This window comes from Convolutriloba macropyga, chromosome 10 (assembly GCF_964194025.1).
Source record: "Convolutriloba macropyga chromosome 10, txConMacr16.3, whole genome shotgun sequence".
NCBI classification, from domain to species: Eukaryota; Metazoa; Xenacoelomorpha; order Acoela; family Convolutidae; genus Convolutriloba; species Convolutriloba macropyga.
In genome coordinates this window covers 57907097-57929617 of record NC_134477.1, presented here as the reverse complement: position 1 = coordinate 57929617, position 22521 = coordinate 57907097, and the positions used below count along the sequence as shown (strand labels likewise).

Below are 22521 nucleotides of genomic sequence, written 5' to 3'. Positions count from 1 at the left end.
TTTTTTGAAAATTTATTTACATTTTAGGAAATTTTTTTAGCTCAAAGTTTGATATTTAAGAAAAAACGTTAAAAAAATTTTCAAATTTTAACAAAAAAGTTGTTTCCATTTTCAATTTTAGGAAAAAAAATTGCAAATTTGACTTTTAACAATAAGTTATTTCGAATTATAAAAACAAATACAAATCACAAAACACAGACAAACTAGAAACGTTATTTTCTAATTTCATGAAAAAAAAAGATAATTATGATTTATGCCATGACCATTTAACAAACATTATACAATCTTTATTAACTCACTCCCACACTCTGTGATTTTAAGGGACTGAATTCTATCTAGAAAAATTGATGCAAGGTTCTGAGTATTCGCACTTCTTTGTTCAGCGCGTAGTAGGTGACGCTTGAACTTCTTTCTACTCAATCGTTTTTTGAAAACACTGGATACTTTTTCCTAAGTTATGCTCCACCGCTTTGTTTAACTGGGTAAAGACCAGTCCGGACTCTTCCATAATGGAACGAAAGAACTAATGTTTATAGAGTGTGTACAAGCAATCGATTGCTTGATAAAAAAGACAGGTTTGCTATTTTCTCTAGTATCTTTTTCACTGAGGATGAAATGTGAATGATGTGGTGAGGACAATTATTTAATGGACAAAAAATGTCGTTATAAGTAGCAACAGAGTTTTTTAGTCACTAGGTAAGGTTTAAACTCCTTAACTGACAAAAAAAATTAAAAAAAGTTTTGTCGCTAAAATCTCTGTAAAACTAAGGTAAAACTTAACACATTATTGCTGCAATTTTTACATTGGCACTATAGAATAGAATCTATATATGGAAACAAAAATTACGGTAACGTAACTTTAAATTTTAGAGGTAACAAATTCTGTTTCGATAAATATCTAAAAAATCATTTTCGAAACGATACAACTCAAGAAACATTAGGGTACAAGAATCCGTTGTTATACTTGTTCGAAATAATTTGAGAACTATATTTCTGGTTAAAAATTGGCGAACCTCAAGATTTCCGGAAAGATTACCGTCTATGGAAATAACGTCATTTCGTTAACCTTTTATGGGTATAAAGGACGTCTTTGTCATGAAAGCAAACCTTAGGTTATTGAGAGGAATTAGATACAAATACAAAAGGCATGTATACTGTTTTACACTCTCAGCTCAGTTTATAGAAATGTCTCTCTCTAAAGTATCGCCTTTTCTTTCGAGTGCTCCTTCTATGTGCACGCAATCCTTATCAAAACCAGCAAACGATTGGGTTCCTTTTTAAATAGACTTTGGTTCAACTTCGAAATATTTGGGTGATTTCTTTTGAGCCAGATTTCATGAAACAGAAAACTTCATTCTGAACGAGCCTCCCAAGACTTTAGAAAAGACGATTCTGTGACTTTTGAAAAGTACCAACAACTGCGGTTTGGAGACTATGAGCTTCGAAAATTCTGCTTTCTCAAGGTTGATCTTCGCAATGGAGAACTAGAGATGAGACAACCAACTTCAAATCGTCAAAGATACATGCATGGAACAAGTGCTGGAATAGTGTCACAAAGTGATTAACATTGGACGAAACCGCAGACTCTATATTGCGTTCCTACAATATATCAAGGACAACCCAGTCTCAACTTATGAACGGATTCGACTTTTTTGTCAAAAGGAGAACAACGTATTCAAACAAGTGACTTATGTCAGCTACACTTTGGATGAATTAAAGGATGAATTTTTTTGATGAATTCTACTCTGGATGAATTCAAGCTCTAAACTTTTCAAAAATTGATAAAATTGACAGTGACTCCAATTTTTCTAAACTAAAGTGGGTCATTCATGACGGAATACGACGTACTACTTTAATAAAACAATCTGATAAAAATAATTCTATTTCACAACATCGTTGGAACGCAGTTAAATGGAGTTTTTTGACAAAAATTGAATTAAAAAAAGAGGAATACGAAAAATTATTGGAACATCACCCTGACCTCCTTTTCAATGTAGAGACTTCCAAAAAGACGAGTATCACTTTAGATAAATAAAGAAAAAAATGAGGGATACTGTAACACCTTTAAACGTTTCAACTATTACAGTAGTAATTTTCCAATGTTTCCCAAAAACGAGAAACGAAAAAATTGTTTCCTGACAGCATGTGAAATTTGAGATCAAAACACTATTTAGGAGGAAAATGACCAAAATTTGCCGCACGGAGGAATTATTGGTTACGATAATTCAAATCTGGGTTTTCCTAGCAAGATCGAAAGTGTTCCGTTTACATGCAAATTTACACAAATCTTCTGGAGCGGTTAAAGCAACTACAACCATGGACCGGGTTATTGTTGCATATTACCTAAAACTCCGAGCTCATGTCTCTCGGGTCACCTTACTGGTCTGTTTTGTTGAATCTCAACAAAAAATTGTTATCCATGCATTTTCCAAATGTTAGACTGTTGATCTTTTTTTTTCGAAAAATCATTCGAAAAGAAAGAATGCCACTCGTTGCACCAGATAATGAATGCTTAGAAGGAAAAATTCTTAAAGAGTTGGGAATCTTTAAGGACTGAAATGTACTTGGATACAGTTCTCTCCCATCTAAAGAGTACAAACCAACTTTCAAGCAACTTGGAACACAAAAAATATGCACGTTATGAATTGGAACAATGGAAAGCTCGATTATTCTGAGCTGGCTTCCATTATACATCAATATTGCTCAGCAAAACATTGTATTTTGCAAAAAAAACTTGAAAAATGCAAAATTTCACTACTCTACTTATGTAAGGATTTGGCAAATATTGATGATCATGGTTGTCCGAAGGCTTACAACCGATTGGAAAACGATGATGCTGATGACAATTGCAGCAACTACCCGTATCGACACAAGAAGACTTTTCACTGCGCAGAAAAGAAGGCTTACGTTTACAGGATATCGACCTTAATTTTTTTGATAATTTGTAATTTGTTGTTTTCATTGGTTATTTTTTCCTCTGAAACTAGAGTTTTATTAGAGAATGAGTTGATTAAAAATATCTAAAACTACTGTGCTCCCATACTTTACTACTTTTTCACTTTCTCGCTCCTATTTTTGATATTTTTTTCATTTTTGTTGATTTTACTCAGTCATTACTTTGACGGAACAATTTTTGGTTGTGTTTAATGTTTAGTTCACTGATAGTTTTGTTAATATTTAGCATTTTTTACTGTTCACGTTTAAATTCAGTTGCAAAGATTCTGCACCCATCGGGAAGAAGATTAGATATAAATGACTGATCACAATGATAAGGGATTTCGATTAGTTTATTTTGTCTTCGATGACAATAACCAATAACGTCAGTCTTGGAAATGTTTTGGACAGACGTGTAACCGGTCTTTAGTAGTTTTTAAGTCCCAGTTTTTTGTCATACTGCTGATTTTAGCTTGTATCCTAAGAATTACAATAGCTGAGACTTGGGAGGGGACAACAGTTTGGATCACCATTTTCTCGAGTACAGTTGGATATAATTTACCGTCTCCAAAATAATCAACAAAATAATTTCCAGAAAATAACGAGTTTCTTTCATTGGTTGGAATAAGTGGACCTGAGAAATCTTTTCTCATCCATGATTGGTTAGGTTTTGAAATTTTTCAGCCAGAATTTGTCAAAATTTTCTATTTTTATCAACACTGTCGATTTCTTTACGGTCTAATGTGAACAGAAAACCTTGAGTTCGCTCAAAGTTTTAATCTTGAGTTGATACAGAATTTACCTAATAATGGAACAAAGTAATCAATTATTTTTGATGACTCTTGTCAGGAAAATTCCAGTTATATAGAGTTTGTAAAAATGGCTACTGCTAGTAGAAATGAAGATTTAAGTACAGTATACATAACGCAAATCTAATTAATCAAAAACGCAAAATTTTTTTACTCTACCTGTGAAGATATTGATGATCATGGTTGTCCGAAGGCTTACAATCTATTAGAAAACGATGATGCTGATTGTTATTGCAGCAACTACCCGTATCGACACAAGAAGTCTTTTCACTGTGCAGAAAAGAAGGCTTACGTTTACAGTATATCGACCTTAATTTTTTTGATAATTTGTAATTTGTTGTTTTCATTGGTCATTTTTTCCTCTGAAAATAGAGTTTTATTAGAGAATGAGTTGATTAAAAAATATCTAAAACTACTGTGCTCCCATACTTTACTACTTTTTCACTTTCTCGCTCCTATTTTTGGTACTTTTTTCATTTTTATTGATTTGTCTCAGTCATTCTTTTGACGGAACAAGTTTTGGTTGTGTATTATGTTTAGTTCACTTATACCTTTGTTAGTATTTAGCTTTTTCGTTGTTTACGTTTAATTTCAGTTGCAGAGTTTTTGAATCCATCGGGAAGAAGATTCAGTATAAATGACTGATCACACTGATATGGGATTTTAATTAAGTTATTTTGTCTTTGATGACAATAACCAAGAACGTCAGTCTTGGAAAAGTTTTAGACAGACGTGTAACTGGTCTTTAGTAGTTTTTAAGTCCCAGTTTTTTTGCAATACTGCTGATTTTAGCTTGTATCCTAAGAATTACATTAGCTGAGACTTGGGAGGGGCAACAGTTTGGGTCGACGTTTGTCGAGTACAGTTGGACATAATTTACCGTCTCCAAAATAATCAACAAAATAATTTCCATAAAAAACAAGTTTTTTTATTGGTTGGAATAAGTGGATCTGTAAATCTTTTCTCATCCATGATTGGTTAGGTTTTTGAACTTTTCAGCCAGAATTTGTGAAAATTTTCTATTTTTATCAACACTATCGATCTCTTTACGGACTAATGTGAACAAAAACATTGAGTTCGCTCAAAGTATTAATATTGAGTTGATACAGAATTTACCTAATAATGGAACAAAGTATTCAATTATTTTTGATGACTCTTGTCAGGCAAATTCCAGTTATAAAGAGTTTGTAAAAATAGCTACTGCTGGTAGAAATGAAGATTTAAGTACAGTATACATAACGCAAATCTAATTAATCAAAAACGCAAAATTTTTTTACTCTACCTGTGAAGATATTGATGATCATGGTTGTCCGAAGGCTTACAATCTATTAGAAAACGATGATGCTGATTGTTATTGCAGCAACTACCCGTATCGACACAAGAAGTCTTTTCACTGTGCAGAAAAGAAGGCTTACGTTTACAGTATATCGACTTTAATTTTTTGGTAAGTTTTAATGTTTTTAATTGTGATTAAAATTTGTTAATTTCTTTGATAAATTTTTCCTCTGAAAATAGAGTTTTATTAGAGAAAGAGTTGATTTAAAAGTATCTACAACTACTGTGTTACCATACTTTACTATTTTTTCATAGTCCTGCTCCTATTTTTGGTACTTTTTTCAATTTTGTTGCTTTGTCTCAGTCATTCTTTTGACGGAACAAGTTTTGGTTGTGTATTATGTTTAGTTCACTTAGACTTTTGTTAGTATTTAGCATTTTTCTTGTTTACGTTTAATTTCAGTTGCACAGTTTTTGCATCCATCGGGAAGAAGATTCCGTATAAATGACTGATCGCACTGATATGGGATTTCAATTAAGTTATTTTGTCTTTGATGACAATAACCACGAACGTCAGTCTTGGAAAAGTTTTAGACAGACGTGCAACTGGTCTTTAGTAGTTTTTAAGTCCACGTTTTTTTGTAATACTGCTGATTTTAGCTTGTGTCCTAAGATTTACGTTAGCTGAGAATTGGGAGGGGCAACAGTTTGGGTCGACTTTTTGTCGAGTACAGTTGGATACAATTTACCGTCTCCAAAATAATCAACAAAATAATTTCCTTAAAAAATAGGTTTTTTTTGGTTGGAATAAGTGAATCTGTAAATCTTTTTTCATCCATGATAGGTTAGGTTTTTGAACCTTTCAGCCAGAATTTGTCCAAATTTACTATTTTTATTAACACTATCGATCTCTTTACGAACAAATGTGAAAAGAAAACATTGAGTTTGCTCAACTTAATAATTTTGAGTTGATACAGAATTTACCTAATAATGGAACAAAGTATTCACTTATTTTTGATGACTCTTGTTAGAAAATTTCTAATCATAAAGAGTTTGTAGAAAAAGCTACTGCTGGTAGACATGAAGATTTAGGTACAGTATACATAACGCAAAAGTCTCCTTCATCAAAGCTGACTAAGAAGGGATATTGAGCTACAGAACACCCGTATAGTACTATTCAAAGCACCCATAGACGGCTTATAATTAGAAAAACTCAGTCAACAGTTGGGATTGGGATATCAACTAAAAGACTGGTACAGCACAGTAACGTCAGTTCCCTATGGTCATTTACTTATTGACTTGACTCCAAAAACATTCGACTCTCTCTATTAGACTGTACTAACAGCGGTTCAACGCCACCAAAAAGTTTTCAACTTCGAAGCAAGCAGCAGATTTTATTTTTGAACGATGCGCATACAACTTTGAGCATACATCTCTATACTTTGATCTTGTTCCAGAAATACTCCCACAGTTTTGAACTTTTCTCAAAATTTGTCCCAAAAACTTCCTCCAGTTTCTAAACGAGTGCATTGTAAACCTTCTAAGAGGAGAGCTAAGAGAAATTCAAAAACAAAGTTTTAAAATTCAGAGAAGAAATTTATCTGTTTATTCTAAAAAGAACTAGTCTCAGTAAAAAGAGACAGGTCCTGAGCTCCAAAAAAAGGATCTGTCTTATATCAATTTTAACCCCGTCAATCATTAATCGTCTCTTATGAAATGGATCAGTTTGTTTTGATTCCTCAACAAATTTATGAGGAAAAATTCAAGTTATCACATAAAAAATTGGACAAAATTGACGGAAAGCAGGATTTGGTTCCAAAAACTTTATAATCTGTTTATGAAAAATTTAATGCTAAAAAATGTCTTCCAATCACTTATAAATAAAATTTAAATTCAGTTCCCATCCCTATCCCTAAATTAAGCTACTCCTAACTGACAATTTGTTAGATAAGAGATATACGAAAGTTGCATTTTTCGGTTTAGTATACCCCCTTAGGAAGACAAGCGTTGAATTCCCTTATATTCATTACACAATACTTGACGAAATTGGCTAAAATCCACATGAAATTATAAACAGGGATTCTGATAGCAAATACCGCGGAAGCTGGATTCCTTACCAAATCTGAAAGAGCTAAGCTACAGAGATTGTACAGAAAGAAAAACCGTATATGGTTTAGTTCAAAACCTTCAGTAAGATAGCGGACCGTCAAAGAAGAAGGTTACCGCTTTTTTTAAACGAAGACTTCTTACGCTAAATTTCGACATGCCGTTCGACATTTCAAAAGGTGTCTCGTTTTGGCTTTCATTGATAAATTTTTCGAATTTAATAACGATGTGAAACATTTATTGATATGTGTTGACGTCTTTTTTCGCCTAGTCCGGGTTCAACAGCTGAAGTCAAAATATTCCCCTAATGCCGCAGCTGCCTTTAAAAAACGTTAAGGAAGAACATTAAACCTAATAGAGTGTGGGTTGATCAAGTTACCGATTTTGGGGAAAGATTCAAAAATTTTTGCCTGAGTAAAGACATCAAACTCTACTCTAGAAGAAGTGAAAGAAAAGCTGCTGTAGTAGAACGAGCAAAAAGATCTTTGACGAACCTTATTTATCTCTACATGGAGGAAAACGGTGATAAATAAGTTCACAAAATCGATCGTTTTGTTAATACTATGAACACAAGAATTAAATGATCTGTAAGTTAAAATCCCAAAAACGTTAAAAATTCAGATTTTTTAATGAATTTTTTTACAAGAAATCTTTTATTGAGTACAAAGAAACACGCTTTAAAAATGGAGATAAATTTCGAATCTCCAAGTACGTTATCCCATTTAGAAAAAGTTACAAATCTCAATTCACAAGCGAAACTCTTCAAACTGTCAAAATTGCAACTTTGAAACCACCAACTTATAATCTTTACGGAGAACAAGCAGACGAAAATCTAGGCAAGTTTTATAAACAAGAGCTTGCAAAGTGTGTCATTTAAAGACGAGTTCTTTCACTGTAGAGTTGGTTTCGAATGCTTCTTTTGATTGTTACCAAATAATACATTGAGTTACAAACTTTCTTCGGGAACAAATAACTCTTGAAGAACTCTTGAAGGAGAATTGGAGGTTGCAATTACAGAACTGTCTTAACCTTCCTTGTACTGAAGCATCACTGAAGGAAAATTCTTCTATCTACTTGAAGCAGCACCGGATACAAAACCGTCAACACAGTTGATCCTGGTTTATATATTTCGTTCTCTGATACTGTAAACAAAACGAACAAAAAAATTCAGGAACGCGAAAAGTACTTATTACACTTTAACAAAATTACATGGTGCCATTTAACTCTTTTGGAGTAGAAGTGCCATTTAACACTTTTGGAAAAAGTGCCATTTAACTCTTTTGGAGTAAAAAGTGCATTACTAATGTTTAGAAGACTTCTGATAATCATTTTTAGAATTTAAGTTGTAAAATGTGGTTGCTGATACTGATTTACTGTATTTTCGTGGACATGCCAGCAGAGGGCCATGAGATTTGGAGCTTTAGCGCAAACGATTTTGAGGACAGCAAATCCGTTTTTGAGACGATTTGTTGTCCCAGCAGCAAAAAGAGTGGGTGGTGATTTAATTGAAAAAACTGCTCCTGAAATTGAAAATGTTTTGACTGGGAAGAAAAAATTCAAATCTGCTGCTGCTGATTTTGGAAAGAAGACTCAACGTAAAAAGCTACGTGCAGGAAAACTAGATTGCGTCGCATTATTCGAAGATCGCCTCCAAAAATCAGTCGACGTCGTCGAACAAGAAAGGATTCGTTTGCAAGTCTAAAATGAATTCGAGATCAACAAACGATTCTTTCTTTCGATATGGACACCTTACAAACATTTGCTTCGAGGTTTTTGACAAAATTCCTGTTTTGAAACTAAAAGAATCTTTCCATGTTCAAGAATTTTATCCCAATACTTCATTGGCTGAAAGCTGCATTCAATTTGAATTCGAAACAGATAGAAGTATCTGTTCTGATATGAGAGATATCCACCTTCAAATCAAATGTGAACTACATAACTGCAAGATTGTTTGAAGAATTATGAAGAAAGACGAATAAAGAAAAGCAGATATTGGCATGTCTTTCACAGATGACGAGTTACATTAACTGACTCATGTCAACAATAGACTACACTCACTTTTCTCCAACAGTTGAATTTATCTAAACAATCAACAAGTGCATAACTCGAAAGGTCTCTATGCACACGAGGCATTAATTTATAATGAATTTAATGCTTCAACAAGAAATAAAGAAAGGATTTTAGCTTGTCATGGAAACGAATTTAAAAAAGAACAAATCGGTTATGAGGAGAGCATGTTTTATGGATCGAGAGGAAGAACTTTTGCATAAAAATGGGAGCACTTAATAGAGTCTATTAGCTATTGATTTATTCCAATATGGAAATTTACTGCTTCCAAATACAAAAGTTAGACTGAAATTGATTCATGCAGGACCTAGTTTTTCCATGATTTCCTACAATCCTCAAGTTTTCCTTAATGTTCTTGACTGTTTCTTATTTACACGACGTGTTGTGGTTAACGAAATGTATCACCAGAATATCAAATACCAATTACTTCATCAACCTGCCTATTACAATTTTATGGAAACAATTGCACGTAAATTTACTATTCCTTCAGGACAGAGGTAGTTTATTCAGGAAAATGTTTTTAACAAGAATTCCAAGCAGAGGAATAGCAATTGCAATGAAAACTTATTCAGCATTCACAGGACACTTACAAGAAAATCTTTTCAATCACCAGAAATTTGGGTTGCGAGGAGTTAGATTTATTCGCGGAGGTAGAGCTATAATATCAATTGATACAACTAATGACGGTAGAGCATACGTAACAACAATGAAAGCAATGAATTTAAACGAAGAAGTTCCTGCGTTATCGAATCATCACTTTTAGAACCAATACGTTCTTGTATTGGATCTCACTTCACTTCAAGCTGCTGGAGAAAATATTTATTGTCCTGAACTCAGCGGTGAACGTGTTCAATTGAAAATGATTTTTAATCGTTGTCTAAGTAAACTGACAGGTACAATTGTTCTACGAGAAAGAACATCAACTGTTAAAATTGATCAGTTTAGAACGGTTGCTAAAAACGTCTTATAATTTTTCACTATTTTTAGAGTTTGATATACTTGTTTTCTGTTTTGCAACAATTGTAGGTTCTATCTCTTCAACTAGCTGTTCTTCTCTTCATCAAATTAATTAAGTTTTAGATGTCAACTGGGGTAGATTAACTTCAAAAATTTATATTTATATTTTTTCTAAATCTCCTTGGACTTTTTATAATTTTTGTTTTGTTTTATCCCAGCACCCAGAAAGAAACGGTTGACAAAATCAAAAAAATCTACAGATTGTTGCTTCTCTCAACAGGACGAAAGTTTTCAACTTGATTCCTCTGTCAGGAATCCTTGTACAAACGGTGCTTGTGAGATAAAGGAAAGAAAACTTATTTGTCATGGATAAAACCTCACTCCATGACATTATTGAACGCATTCCTGAACTCTAATTCCGGTGTATTGAATCCTTTCCAGCAGCTTCTGTTCCAAATTTGCCCAAATCCAGTTCTGCAATCATCAACATGTCCCAAAATAATGCATAATGATTGGTCGTCTCAATAGGAACTACTAATACGCGAACTCTCTAGCACGATCAGTCACACATTACAAATTTGTGAATAAAAAGTAGCAGAAAACGATCCACAGACAACTCCATGAAGTGTAGAACTTGTGTAGAATCCACACAATTTATGCTGCAATTCATTTACTTCATGTTCATGATGTGCGTATAGTAAATTTCATTAAAAATTTTATGTAAATTTGATTACTGCGGTGTACACTAAGCTGATGGCTAATGGAGCCGATATAAATTTTTAACAATTGTACGTTTTACTCATTTAGTTGCGAAATTTTTCATTTTTGTCGACTTTATTAACCCACTCGGCTAAATGTACCGTGGTTTTCTTTTATTTAGATAATAATTTAAACCTATTTTTATGTAAGAGATGGAGTGATTTTGTAGTTTGAAGTGCATAATATATACCGTGTCTCTTATTTATACCTTTTTCATTTCACTTTTTTAGAAAAAAAAGTTGTAATTTTTAAGCAATCAAAAGAAAGTAGTTAGAACACCTTACAAAAAAAACAGCCTAAAATTATACGAAAATCTCAAAAATGTTGCAAAAATTCCCTGGATCCTATACATAATCTAATTCTAGTAACTAATCTTAATACTATGCCGTGGCTATAACTAATCCTAATACTTGCAGGCGGCTATAACTAATCTTATTACATGACGGCGGCTATAGATAATCCGGATACATTGTGGTGGTTATAACTAATCTTAATACATGTAGGTTAAACATAATCTTAATACATGTAAATTATATTCCTAATCCTAATACGTTCGGTTATGCCCTATATTATTACATGTAGGCACCCTAGGTTCTTTTCCTAACCTTAATACAGTAGGGAGGACCGTTCTCGGAAAAGGCCGCTATACTTAATCTTAATTCAAGCAGGTCCTCAACCCCCCCCCACCCCCCCCCCCCGGTGAAGTCGGTCCACCTATATACTAATCTGTGAAGACGTCAATTTTATTTTCAAAGTCCCCCGCGGTATCAGATAGCATTTACGTGGAATTTGTGATTGTATTTCAGTCAGTGAATTTTGCCTTGATTGTTTCTTTAAACCGTTCTAACAGTTTCGGTTTTCTCTTGGTTAATGTACAAATTTACCCCACTTTGCATCTAGTCCTCTCTTTGCCTTCTTGATGCTACTTTTCATGTTGCACCTTACAATCATTATAGTCATTGAGTGGTCACTGTGGGTGCTGTCAGTACATGCACTTTTCACGACTTGTATCTTGTAACTTCTGTTACTAAGTGAAAGGCAATAATCGTTGAGTGAGATTTTGTTTGTTCTTGGGTGACGCCATTTGCAGGATTTGCTCAGTTTCTTAGTGAAGAAACTGTCCTCAACTCCGAGGTTTTGCTCTGATAAGGTTTCAACTAGCAGTACCCCCCCCCCCCTTTCTGCTGCTTTCCTCTCCGGAAAGGTGAGGCCCGATCTGTCCTTGTAGTAACTGGAACAAATTTGTGTCTATGCAGGCATTCAGATGCCAACAACCATCAGTGAGAATTTGCTTTTTACTTAGTTTTTCTGAGATTTACATGCTAGCTTGAGCTGATCAATGTATCTGGCATACACTGCCTCCCCGGGTCGAGAAAAAATGTAAAAATATGTAAGATAAGCGGTGAAAAGTTAGTTTTTTCACCTTAAATTTCGTACATAATTTTGCGGTGAAAAGCGGTGAATGCGGTGAAACTATGTAAATTCACCACTAGACTAAGCGGTGATCTTACAAAAATTCACCACAATTCACCGCTAAAATATGTAATTTCACCGCCCTTACAAGGGTCCGAACTTCTAACCTCCTGCATGTCATCCACTTCTTCTTCCACTGCGCCATCTCTCACTAAATTCTATTATTTTTTGCTTGAATATAAATCGAATTCACTCTACTTTCTGCAAGACATGCGCGGTGAATTTTTGTAAGATTTGCAATTTTAGCGGTGAAATTACATATTTTAGCGGTGAAATGTGGTGAATTTTTGTAAGTTCACCGCTTACTATAGTGGTGAAATTACATAAATTCACCGCTTAGAAAAAGTGTCAAAAAGATGTAAGATTAAGGGGTAGTTTTAGTGGGAAGGCAAATCTAACAATTCCTCCCACACTCACCATTAATTTCACCGCATTCTTTGCTGATCTCAAACATCTTTAACAATTTTTTCTAAGCGGTGAATTTATGTAAGTTCACCACTAAGTTGAGCGGTGAGTTTTTGTAATTTCACCGCATTCACCGCTTATCTTACATAATTTGGACACTTTTTTCGAAGCGGTGAATTTATGTAAATTCACCGCTAAATTCAGCGGTTAAATTATGTAATATCAGCGCTACCAGCCGATAAAGTTTTTTTTCACCGCATTCACCGCCTGCTTTATGTAATTTCACCGCATTCACCGCTTATCTTACAAAAATTTCCGCATTAACCGCTTATCTTTCATAATTTTGCGTTGAATGGCGGTGACCATCGACCCGGGTCCTCTGAGCTTTCAGTAGGGGCGTAGATGGAGAAACTTTTATGTATGTCTCATTTACTTGGCCTCAAGTTACGACATTCTTTTCAGAGACAGGTATAGAGTCAATCTTAATGATTTCCTTTTTGTGTTCACAAGGAAGCCGACGCCTGCACTGCTACGTTCTGCATTTATGTCTACTTCTGAGTCCAGTAGAGTATAATCATTCAAGCTGGCAGGAATTTTTGCTCTCAGGTGGGTTTCCTGTAGTGCTCAGTGAGAGCAGTTTGTCTCCTTTTTTATTATCAAACAATAGTCTGGAATTAATTTCTGCAAAGTTTACTGTAAAGAACACAAATTTCTACAGTTCCATGTGCAGAGCTCTGTTATCTTTCCTAGCTAGCATGTGCCCTGTCAAAGTGTTCGTGCCATTAGAACTAGTTAAGGTTCTCCAGTAATTGTAACATTGCCGACACCAGAACCCCTTCCTTGCTTCAAAAGTAGATATCTATAAAGAATGAAATTAAACACTCAAGTTCACCCGATCTGAGAAAATTAAAATAACATGACTTCAAATGACAATAACTGGTTGAAAATGTCAAAAAAGTTGAAATCTGGAGGTGGGCAAAAAGTATGAAATGACCTGCCCTGGTTCCTGTACAACTGCCAATAATAGTTGAAAAGTTCTCGAAGAGTGATACCCATTTGGCTGAAGGATTCCCTATGACAGTTCAAGGAACAGGAAGCTCATGTCTCCTTTTTTAGACAATGATTGCAGACGCTGAGATGTTATTGAGTTCGGGTCCTTTGAAAAATACTTGCTGCTGCACATCGGGCACCCAAATATTTTCTTCATAGATGGCCCTTAATTTCATAAAACGATTTTATTAACTAAAACCATATGTTCTCAAAAAAGGATTTCTAAGTGAGTAAGACGCATTTTGTCCCTTGTTGGGGCAGATTACTAAAGATTTTTTCCGGTCATCAATAAGAGGTCAAAACTACAGCAGTCAAGTGAAAGTTGAGTAGAGTTAAGGTAAATTTTTTCGAATATGTAAAGATTTTGAACCTAGAGGAATGGAAAGGTTTAAGAAAGCGAAAAGCGGCGACATCGAAGCTGCTACAGGAACGATTGAAAGAAACGTCAGTCAAACTGGGTTCCCTGTTCTCTCCCTCATGCTTCTTGTTAGATGGTTGGGAGCGAACAACCTAATGTAAGTTGTGCATAAGATAAGCTTGACATAGCTTGACAAGAAGCTCTACTTGTTCAACGTAAACTTGGCTAGAGAAATGAAGCCTTGAGGAACAAGAAAGAACGTGAGAACGGGTTATAAGAGATGCCTATGGTTGAGAGCTTCAGACCAGTTGTTGTAAATGGGTAGCACACTAGGCATGTATGTAAGAGATACTGGTTTGAATCCGGTACTGGTTCATTTTCACAGTAGACGCACCTGCATAGACCCATAGACCCCCCCCCCCCAAATAAAAAACTCCTAGTTATCTAATAATGCTTAAATATGAGAAAATTTGCGAAATTGTATGCTCTGATATGAAAATTGTAGATCACAACAAAACAGTGCTTAAATTTTGAGTTCAGATATTTATCACTGTACAGTTTAGAACAGCAGTATAAACAGGTTGCTATTTGACAGTGAAATGAGAGCTCATTTTTCAAGAAACGTATTTTATTTGGTGAATCTTCAAGTGCTCTAAAGATCCATTCAACCAATTTCAATTGGATAAATGAAATTTCGGAGAAAAAAGGAGAAAAAATTGTTTTTAATTTAATAAAAGTTTCAAAATAATCATTCAGTCATTAGCTCATTTTATTTTGCCATATGTATAGTAGCCAAATTCATTTTGCATATTTTTGCCCATTTTGCATATTTTTATTCAGAAGTTGCTAAATCTCGGTTCAGTCAGATCGCTGTCCAGACATTTGTATAACCTTGGTCTAGACCAAGTCGAGACCAATGTCCGGACAATTCTGCGCTTACAACGACCTCTGATCAGCAAAGTTGGGACTGATCATTTTTGGGGCTACCAATGATTAATCTGTCACATCAATTTTTTCGGTTTTGAAATAACTTTGTTATCGGCTTTTGATAACCATCAATGAAATATCTGTCTTTTACGTACAATCGATTGACAATTTTTTCCAGTCATTTCATTGATAATTACCAAATATGGATAACAAAAACACTTCAAACGTGAAAAAATTGTTCACTTCTGACATTTTCAGTAGTCTTTCTTGGATCTCAAAATTAGGAGCTTTTATTTTGCGCACATTTCCTAAAGGAGAGTAGAGTTCAGCATCTAACGAAAAGTTGTCGAACTTTAATAATGCAATTTTTGTTTGTTAAAAAAGGTTAACGTCAAATAGCAATAATAGCTAAACAACATTTCGCTCTTACTGAGCTTAAGTTGGACTTTAACATAAAGTTTATGAACGTGAGATCATGCTATCATGCTAATTATGCCATTTTTTGTATCTAGTTTTGTCTTTTTTGTTCAATTTGGGTTGCTCAGTTCCAGTTCTGAGACGTTACAAAGTGCAAAATTTCATCAGAAAATACAATCGCTTATTATTAATGGCGTTACAAGTACTTATTCGCCATTTTACGCCCAACTGAAGGTTAATATGAGATGCAAGAAAAAAAGTTTTTCGTGTGGAGCAGTTATACTTGGTAGAAGGTGGGCATTGACAGCAGGAACATGCGTGGATCAAAGGACAGTCGGTATGGGTTTTTTTAGCTGATTGTTCAGTTGACATACAATTTTTTGACAACAATTTCAGAATCTATTCTGTTTCGCCCCCCCCACCCCCATTGTTTTTTATGACCCCCAGTTACAAATTTTATGTTGTTATATAGCACGTTACTATGTAAAAAAATAGCACGTGCGTCAGGGGGTCATAAACAAAATTATGCTCACTAAGCGCCCCCCCCCCCCGCTTAGTGAGCATAATTTTGTTTATGACCCCCTGACGCACGTGCTATTTTTTACATAGTAACGTGCTATATAACAACATAGAATTTGTAACTGGGGGTCATAAAAAACAATGGGGTGGAGGGGGGGGGCGAAACAGAATAGATCCCAATTTCATTATCAGGACCAAGTTTTCGTACTCTCGCAGACACACACAAATACGCACTAAATATACGCACCCTCTCGCTGTTTCAATTGCATATAAAGCTCACTTGTGGAAACTAAATCTTGCATAAGACAGTTACATACTTTGTCATACTTTTAACATTACGAGCGTCTACCGGTACCGAAAAAATCTACTTCCAAAAAAATTGGCTGGCGACTTCGGAAGTCAACTTTGTTAAACGCGGAAAGTGCTTAATTTTATTAAAGTGGTTTCCACAAAGCAATTAAGAGCCTTAAAATGAAAAAAAAAGATCAAAAAGATACTTCCGTTCGTTTAAGGGCTTTTCACAAACTTTTAATCCTTTTGCCGCTCAATATTACAAAATAGTGTTTTAAAATTGCTAAAATCAGGTATTGTAATGCCATCAATTCGCCCCACTAATCATTGCAGAACGCGCTTTCCTCAAACTTATTTTGCGGTGAAAAGCGGCTTTCACTTTTCAACTTCCAGTTTGGAGGTGAAAACACTGAATGGAATTTCCATATTTCCTTATTGGAGGTGAAAATACTGAATGAAATTTCCATATAGGGCACCACTTTTTCGTCCGCGAAGTTCAAACGTATACGAATAATGAAATCTGCTAAGAAAAACGAGTAAATTTACTTAATAATTTGGTGCCGGTATGCAAGATATAGTTTCCACAAAAACATCAAACAACGAGCTCTAATTCTGCTGAAAATCTTGTAAAGAAAAAGAACAATTAAGGAATTTAGTTGACGTCAAAGTCATGGATTTTGTTTTCTATTTCAATGATATGCACAACAAATTATGTTCAAGCACGACAAGGAAAGTCATTCTCGATTTTCATTAACCGTGGCTTTAACGATGCTGAAAAAAAACGTAACCAGGTGTTGTTTATTAAAAAAATTCAAGGATAAACTAATTGATAAAGAATTAAAAAATAAAAGCACAAAAAAATTAATTCATCAGCAGTTTTCCAAACTGCTCAGGAATGGTATTTGCTTTCTTAGTTAATGGAAATAATTTGGAATAATCAGTACGGTACTTCATGTTTTTTTTGTTTCGCAATCAGAGATCGTTTGCTTCAAGTTAAGATAGAGCAGGAAGCTTAATAAATGATAGCTTGAATTGCACGAACGGAAAACTTATTCAAAACATTCCTTTATCTTGAAAAATAAATTATTTGAGCAATCCATTTTTCAAGCATAGCTAATTCTTATGATGAAACTGCATATTTTTGCTAGATAACTGTTTGGTCTATGAAAACATTTTTTGAACCAAAACCTGCGGTGACATAAATTTTAATTGGCGCCCAATCCTGATGGCTCTGTTAATTTTTCCAATGTATGTTTTCTAACTCGTAAGAAAATGTTTCCATTAGGTTCTTGCACATATCTTTTTGACCTACAAATATAACAAGCCTAAATTGATTATGTTGATTCAAGCGAAATAGTTAGTATTGAAAAGAGGGTTCCAAGCTGTCTTTTGTCCAAAAGTCCCTCAATATATAGCAATTAATTTTGGGAGACAATTTAAAAAATTAATTTTTTTAGCCCAGATGAACAAATGGTTGGACCACTCCCATTATATACCCACCCCATACGTCAGCCCCCCTTACGGTGTGTTTACGGTTTTTGTATGGTTATGCATTATATGTTCACATATTGGGGGCCTATGATGATAAAGCATTTTTTTAAATAAATTTATTTCTTGTTATAGTGAGCAGCCTGATTCTTGTTGAGAGTGACTTCATGAAACGCAATCAGAGAGTAAAATTTCACAAAATTGAAACAGTTGTCACAGCTCCAAAGTTAGTATTTCTCAAGTTGAGACGTTCCCCGGGAAAAATGAGCTCTGATCAGACTTCAACAGACTGCAATGACCTCTGATCAGACGTCAAAAAACTGCAATGACCTCTGATCAGACGTCAACAAACTGCAATGACCTCTGATCAGACGTCAACAGACTGCAATGACCTCTGATCAGACGGCACTACACTGCAATGACCTCTGATCAGACGGCGCCGAACTGCAATGACCTCTGATCAGACGGCAACAGACTGAGCAGGCCATACCTCTCATCAGGCTTTCTTCAATCAAGAGTACAAATTCTCATGCGTTTTGCGGTCATTCAAATCCTCGTGTTCGAGTCCGATATCGGCACAATGTAGAGTAGATCTGGTCAGGCGTGATTAGAGTTTTTGATCGGTGATTTCAAACTGTTAAAATTAGGGCATCGCGTCTCATCATAATTCGCCGCGAGAAAATTCACATCCAACTCTGGGTGAGATAAATCATTTTGCCCCTGAATGTGCTGAAAGTGCTGATTAATAATTTACTGTCTATTCTGTTTCAAAACCCCCAAGATGGTGGGCATACAACTTTCACACCCTTTACACACGGACTTGAGTCTCATAGCATTTCAGCGCTGAACCAGCACGTTTCAAGAGTAAAAGCTTATAAGATTATTTCAGTTCTGAAACATTGCATCTCCAGAATATTTTAAATTTCATCATGTGCAGTTTTTGTTCATTATTTTTATATTGCGGCCATAGAATTCGCCCAGGCTAAATTTATCCAGCATAGTCTGAAAATTACTCATACCCCAAAATTAAGTCTGAGCAGAATAATATCACACTTTTATGGCTTATAACTGATAATTACTATAGTAGTATATACACTATTTATACATAAGCTAGTTTGTAGGCAATTAACTGAAAGCCCAATTAGCTTAGTGGTTACGATTTACTATGCAAATTAAATGTTATACGTACCCGTGCGGAAGTTCGAATCGCATATACAGCAAACATTGTTGGCGGGAGTTAAGCTGAACATTTTATTTTTCATACAGTAGATTTTACTCAAAACCAAGTCTAAGCAGTGTAAATTGACATGAACAGAGTACTGGTCATCCTAAGAAACGGAATGTTTCTAGACTGCTTCAGCGCTGATATGCACTGATACCAACCTCCGGGCAATTACATACTAGCGTGCTATATAGCAACAAATAAATTGTAATGAGAGGGGGGTGGCACAAAAACACCAAGGACCGGAGAAAAATATATCCAAAAGTCGCATTGTTATAACATACGAAAGTTTGAGCGTATATTTAATTCAAAATTGGGCTGACTGTCATATAAAAAGCAATACGTAAAATTTAGGGTCAAAAAATGGTTGCAAAAAGCGCTTCAGGGCTGTTAATTGCCACCCGGATTGAGGTCCAGACCGAAATCGTCTCTGATCAGACCTCCCAGAAAAGAGTGACCTCTGATCAGACCGTCACAGACAAAAGTTACCTCTGATCAGACCATCCCAGACAAAAGTTATCTCTGATCAGGCCTTCTCAAACTGGAGTGATATCTGATCAGACTACTGTGTGCTCTTGAAACTGCCTCTGATCAGACAGTCCCAAACCGAAGTGACCTCTGGTCACACAACTTCCAGATCAGTGTCCAGACTAAATTGCGCTCGAGACCTTTTCTAGACTATGTAATTCGAGCGTACAATGCGCCGTTGTGCTCTCTAAGTTGGTCTGATCAGTGGTCGCGTCGACCTGGTTGGTATCAGACTTTAATCCTCCGCAGCTCAAATTTTGTATAAATTAGCGATAAACATGTTGAATGTAGTGATATGATGTAAGGTCGACAGTAAAAGTGCCTAATTTACCTTTTTATCTCAAATTGAACATCAATTTCCATACCGTCATATAATTGGCAAAAATAATCAGAATAAAACAACAGTTCAGCTTTCAATATCAAATTGACAGTTCCTTAATTTGGGTTCACTGCGTCTTTGTGATTTCCTGAGATATTTTTCAACTGTTGTGTTGATTTTTACCCAGTTTTTTATTCGGTAGCAAAAAAATCTAATCACGCTAAAAAACAGATCGTTTTGTCCTTGTTGTGTGTAAAATTTGCGTACAACGTTTTTCTCAGTAAGTACTCAATTTGTTTATGAAAATTTGTCACAACGTACGCCAAATCTGGAGATTAATTCAAAAAATATGAAATTTTATTGCCCAGATTTTATTGCCATGATTAATGAACAAGATTGCCTGGAATTCTTTTTGCAATTATTCGGCTGCGTACTTTTTAGAGCAAGACCATTAATAATCAATTCGTTAGACCTCACTATAAATTGAAAAACTGCACTGCTTTTGTCAACAGAAATCTCTAACGGAAAAGACCTTACAAAATTTACATTGGATTTTGTCTCAATTTCTCAACGATTCTTAAGATAACCTAATTCGGAGGAAACTAGGGTCCATAAAACTGAGCAGGTCTAAATATTAATTCCAACAGTCGAATATTTTTTTTGGGGGGGGGGGGGGGGGTAGGGACTTTTTGCTACATTGGGATGTTCTTAAGTCAATTTTGGCCGAGAAATGCAAAAAGTCTTGCCATTGAGAAATTATTCGGAAATTGAGCTGATCATTGAGAATATTCTTCAAACATAGTTTCTGGAAGAAATAATGAGGGACAATTTTTTTCAAATTTCTTCTCATTTCTCTGTTTACGCCCTTCGCATATGTTAGTTTGATCTAAAAAATGCATGAGATTCATTGTCAATTTTGTGACAAACTAACTATCAAAATTCAAAAAGTTTAAATTAAGGTCTGAAAAATTGGGAAACTAAAGAAAAACAATATTTTGGTTTTAAAAAAGCTATTTACAAAAAAAAACCAACAAAAAATCTTTATGGTCTGACCTCAGAATTAAAGAAAGGTTAAACATTATTCAGGTGGCAGCAAAAATCTCATGTGGGATTCAAATATACAGCAAAAAATCACTATAAATTGTGTATTCCGGCAAAAATAAATAAATACTCCTGAGCGTACATAATTAAAGTTCAAACTAAAAAACAGGTTTGATCGTTCCGCACGTGAACAAAACAATCTTTTTGTCTTGCGAAAGAACAAAAAACACTTTTATTCGTCTTTTTCTCTTAAAGTCATAAGTGCATAAAATAATGAATTATGAATTACAAAATAATGAATTATTCTGCTTATGAATTATTATGTCACAAAGTTCAGTTTTTCAAAAATTAAACTGGAAGTAATCTATCTTCAAAATAATGTCATTTTTGATTTTCGTGTAAATAATTAACTATATTTGTAAATTATGTGAAATACGCATACGAAAAGAACTAATACGAGCAGTCATTTGTTAAATATTTTTGGCTATTTGTTCCATTTCAATTTGCGTTCTATTGGTAAAACGAAATGTTAATGGTTTTTTGCAGTTTTCATCTTGCTATGAAAGATCGAGATATTTGTGAAATTCACTTTTACAATGAATTGAGATATTAAATTGGAAACCAGCTTCAAAAGTGAATAAATTTACGTACAGGTAGACAAAATTGGTACAAGTACACGCCTGTCATGTTCATCACTTTATATTTAACTTAGCAATTAAAAAAATAAATAACTGTATTAAGCATTGAAAAAAATATCTGGAAAATTGGCGGAATTTTTCGTCGAGATTTACAGTTCTCTGAGAATACTTCTCTCTTTTTGATTTGAGCATGTTTTAGTTTTACTTCAAACGCTGACAGACCAGTCAACAATTTGGCACTGATCAGAACGGAAACAGAGTTGGAGCTACACCGCACTATCAAAATCTGTCAAAAAGACCCGGAACTGGGTAGAACTTTGGTTTTTAGTGGGATGGGTTCGACCTCAACGAAAGTAACGAGACCCAGAAAAACTTTAGCAGATTCGTATTTTTACGAATCGGTGTTCGAGTCAACTATAGAGGGTGATTACAAACAGTGTCCCCAGGAATTGAAATGCTTTCTCGTTTTTTTCTGCAAAAAAAATAAAAGTTAATTTAATTCTAGTTTAAAAAATTTTGGAAAACAATCACATATAAATAGGGCGCGTTTTTCATGCTTAAGATAATATTTAACGTCTCCAAGAAGTATTAATTGCTTGAAGCCATTTTTGTGGCCTTGTGTGCCTTTTTATTAAATTTTCGTACAAGTTTTTATTTTCAATTGCAACAATTTTGTGTTATCAAGTTTTTTGAGTTTTAAGGATAGCTATAGATGCCCATGATTGAGCTGCAAAAAAGTTTTTAGGATTTTTTGTTTGATTTTTTGCAATTTAAAAAATCAAAATTAATTTGCCAAATAAACAGTTCTCTAATGACTAGAGACTGTGAGCAAACTTGAACTATTTTGAACTTTTGTTTTCAAATGGGGAATCCACAGAATCAAATATTTTTAACCTTGATCTGACGAAACATTATTTGTGTAGCTGTAGTTCAAAAAA

At 34.6% G+C, this 22521-nt stretch overlaps 1 long non-coding RNA gene across 1 annotated transcript; it reads left to right on the top strand.

Moving 5' to 3' along the window:
- The first annotated feature begins 15500 nt into the window (after positions 1 to 15500).
- Positions 15501 to 22087, top strand: LOC142348757 (uncharacterized). The gene is made up of 3 exons (XR_012760774.1): positions 15501 to 15874; positions 17971 to 18061; positions 21783 to 22087. It is a non-coding gene; the product is annotated as an uncharacterized LOC142348757 (long non-coding RNA).
- The last annotated feature ends 434 nt before the right edge of the window (positions 22088 to 22521 follow it).